We start from the raw sequence: 3,886 nt of genomic DNA, 5'->3' as shown, positions 1-3,886 counted from the left end.
TATGTTATAAAATTTCACAAACCAAACCCAGTTACATATATTAATCGGACCCTTTGAGTCTGACCTAGATTCTAATCGGACCTCTATGTTTATCACCAAACCCTCACACTATAGGGTTTGGTATGGGTCAAACCTGATGCATTGACACCCCTAAACATCATATGCGTGGGGAGCTTCTCAATCGGTGTCATTTGGGTAGGGGTAGGGGTAGGGTGGACATCAGGTCGGGGGTACCCAACCCAAGATGGGCGAGGTTTGGCAGCATTGTGCGGCCCGAAGCTGGCAAAGGGCCAGGCTTGGGCCTGAGTAGGACCAAGATAAGATCCCAATAGAGCCTGGCCCGGCCCATTTACCAGTCTTGCTTAAAGTGCCTGTCCCGATCCACTTGAGACTTAGCCCGATAATACCCACATGTACTATGCTATCAACTAAATTGAGTGATGTATCTAACACATTAAATTGGAGTTTATGTCTTTTCTTTTTGTGGGCCAATACTGCACCTACTTTTTCCTGCATAGTATAGTACATGTGGAGTGGATGCACATCCGGGCCCATTATGAAGCCTCTCAACCACAACTTGAGCACCTACCCCAATTCCAACAGTGACCAGATTCTACGTGGTCGTAGTTGTGTTTTACTTGTTCATCATACTCCCATACCGGACCTCTTTTGCCTAAAATCTGGATCCAAACTAATATCTGATCATGCCCGAGAGGAGTTTCCATCTGAACTCGGATACCCACTGATTAGGTTGATCTGCCAACAAGTCCGGGTCCAATTCAACGTCCTTCTAATAAGCCTCTCCACACCCGGTCAAGATCCTCCCATTCCAGGTCAAGCTCGGATCTGGATGTGCACATATCCAGACCAAATTAATTGCTGTTGATGGTTGTCACCCTACTCTGGCGATAGGTATGTAAACCAGGTCTGACTTAATCAAATCTAGCATACTTGGTATGGGTTTTGGAATTGGAGTTTGATGGGGATCAACCATAACTGAATCCAGATCCGACTTGCTTAAAATCCGACATTTACATTTATTCGGATTCTGACTTTTCCCAGATTGGAGTGCAAGACTTGACGCTGAATCCGGATCTAATTATTAATTGGATCCCGTTTTGGCTACTGACTGAACGTATTCAGATTCGGTTGGATATCCAACCAGAATCCTGGCCGATTAGAGCGCCCCAAACAACCGGGGCCCAATTTAATGGTACACAAGGCCCAAACGACATGCTCCACATAAATGGTCCAAATAAAAATATGAAAAAAAGTACACCACTAAAAAAAACCTCGAACAAAAGCGTTACACCTGGTCAAGAAAGTGAAAGAACAAACAAAACGTTACGTCTGGGTCCCACTATCACACTCATACTAAAAGCGTGACCCGTTCTTGAAGGTGAAAGGACAAACAGATAAAGGGTCCACTAGGCATTAAAATCACCATTAGGCGGGCCCACCGTGCGCCTCAATTGGTCAGCCAACCTCACCAGGCTCGCCCAAGACGACCCTTCTGCCCTGACCGCTGCGGCCGCTGCAACCTTGGCCGCCTGGGCGCGCTCCCTCAACTGAGCCCCTTCATCCGATCCGATCAGCAACCGGGCGCACCTCTCCACCTCGGCCGCGCTCACCAGGCCATCCGGACCCTCCCTTACGGGCACTGCCAGACCCATCCCGCTGACCAGCAAGATCCGGTTGAGCCGCTGTTCCGCGTACAGCGGCCACGCGGCCATGGGCACGCCCGCGTTAACACTCTCCAGCACCGAGTTCCAGCCGCAATGTGTCACGAACCCACCCGCTGCTGCGTGGCTCAACACCCTCGCCTGCGGGGCCCATGACCTGACCACCAGTCCCCTGCCACGTGTCCGCTCCAAGAACCCCTTCGGGAGGAGCTCTGCTGGGTCGGTATCCGGAATCACCAGGGTCCATCCTGACCCCTGCGGCGGGTTCCGGACCACCCAGAGGAACCGCTGCCCGCTCCTCTCGAGCCCCTCTGCAATCTCTGCCAGCTGAGCCAAGCTGAACCGGCCCAGGCTCCCGAAGCAAAGGAACACCACGCTCCGTTCCGGCTGCGAGTCGAGCCAGCTGAGGCAGTCGTCATCGCGATCGGTCCTCTGCTCGGTGGCGATCACCGGTCCGATCGTGTGGATGGGCGGCATGGGTCCGCCCAGCACGCACAGGCCATCGGCAAGAGCCCGGAGCGGCCGAGGCTCAAGCGCGTCGAAGGTGTTGAGTATGATCCCCTGGGCTCGGGCCAACTGGGTGGAGACTACTAAAAACCAATCATAGGCTTCGTCCCTGTCCAGCATCGACATGGGCATGTCCTTAGACGGCACCGGGGGGATCCCAGGAATATCCAGATCCGAATTAAGATAACGGAAGCTAACATCCGTTTGGCGATGCAGCACATTAAGGTACAGGAAGGTCGCTAGTGCTCCAGCAGGAGAAGTGTAGTAAACGTACACCGGCAGGCTTAAGCTTGCAGCAACACTCATGGAAGAGATGCAGAAGAAGTCGATGATAAAGGCTAGGATGCTAGAGTCCTTGGAGATGGTCTCCATGGCTTCCTTGATGTGGGCTTTGCACTCGTGCAGGTAATCGAAGAGGAGGACCGCGTGGTACTTGGTTCGATCGTAGGAGAAGTCCACGGGCGGGAGCTCAACGAAGGAGATGGCAAGACCGGAGGACTCGACGGTCTTGATGTAGGGGCGTGGATCGCCGAGGTTGAAAGGAGGGGTGGCAATGAGGATGGTGATGGAGAATCCGTGGCGGAGGTAGAGCAGCTTCCCCAGCTCGACCATGGTCACCAAGTGGCCCATGAGCGGGGATGGGAAGAGAACCAGAGTTTGCTGCTTCATCTTTTTTAGAGGTCTTGCTGCTCATATTCACTTATATTTATAAGGCCTTAATTTGGGAGGTGAGGTAGCTAAGAGGGAGGCTGGATCTGGTGCAATCACATTGCACATTTTTTTATGTGCAGCTCTACCTAATCGTCGTACATCTTTATCGTAAAGTCTGTCAACTATGAGGCCCAGCTCTGTGCACAGCAGCACATGTAAAATGTGCAATGTGATTGTACTTGATATTTTTCTGCTCATAGATGTTAATTCCATTGATTTTTCAGTTGTCATAAAAATTGTGCTTAATACGGTCCAAGAGCTGATTCCACTAACCAGATTAACCATGGCGCCGGTCATGTTAGTTTCATGAAAAAAACAAAAAATGAAAATGTAAAAAAAAAAAAAACGTATCTTCATTTCCAACTAAAACCTGTAGTATATGATAACTTCAATTCCAACTAATTAAAACCTGTAGTATATGATAACTCCCTTTTGCCGATGTGCATACAGTATCAATGAGTTGAAACTTACTTTCAAGTTGATTTGATTGGATCTAACCCTGCAGATGTATATATCCAGAGGCGGAGCTGGCCGAAACAGTTAAATATTTTTTTTTTTTAAAGCCCAGTCCTAGCCCAGCCCTGACTGCAGCAAATAGTTTGATTTGTCCATATGAAATAGATTTTTATTAATAATTGTAGCCATTTTTTATTTTATCTCAAAAAAAAAAATTTAGACATGAATCCTAGCTACGCCATGAAATTTTAGTACACTAGATTCCAATGATTCATGATCAGTTGCTCCCCACCAAACAGACCATATAGATCATATCTCTAAGGTTAGATTTGCTTAGAAAAGCATTGGCAATAAGATATTACTCGTTGCGACTCATCGACACCATATATATATATATATATATATATATATATATATATATATATATATATATATATATATATATATATATATATATATATATATACGCCGAAGTGAAAAAATCCAAGTGGAGCCCCCACAATCACCCTGCCTTATGTGGCCCACCTCTG

The 3,886-nt window shown here is 48.0% G+C and overlaps 1 pseudogene across 1 annotated transcript; it reads right to left on the bottom strand.

Moving 5' to 3' along the window:
* Nucleotides 1-1,234: 1,234 nt before the first annotated feature.
* Nucleotides 1,235-2,863, bottom strand: LOC149843748 (UDP-glycosyltransferase 88A1 pseudogene; annotated as a pseudogene). Its single transcript, XR_016430913.1, has one exon. The product of XR_016430913.1 is annotated as a UDP-glycosyltransferase 88A1 pseudogene (transcript).
* Between the last annotated feature and the right edge of the window lie 1,023 nt (nucleotides 2,864-3,886).

Source organism: Nuphar pumila, chromosome 3, assembly GCF_984573655.1.
Source record: "Nuphar pumila chromosome 3, dmNupPumi1.hap1.1, whole genome shotgun sequence".
NCBI lineage: Eukaryota > Viridiplantae > Streptophyta > Magnoliopsida > Nymphaeales > Nymphaeaceae > Nuphar > Nuphar pumila.
This window is presented reverse-complemented; position numbering and strand designations above follow the sequence as displayed.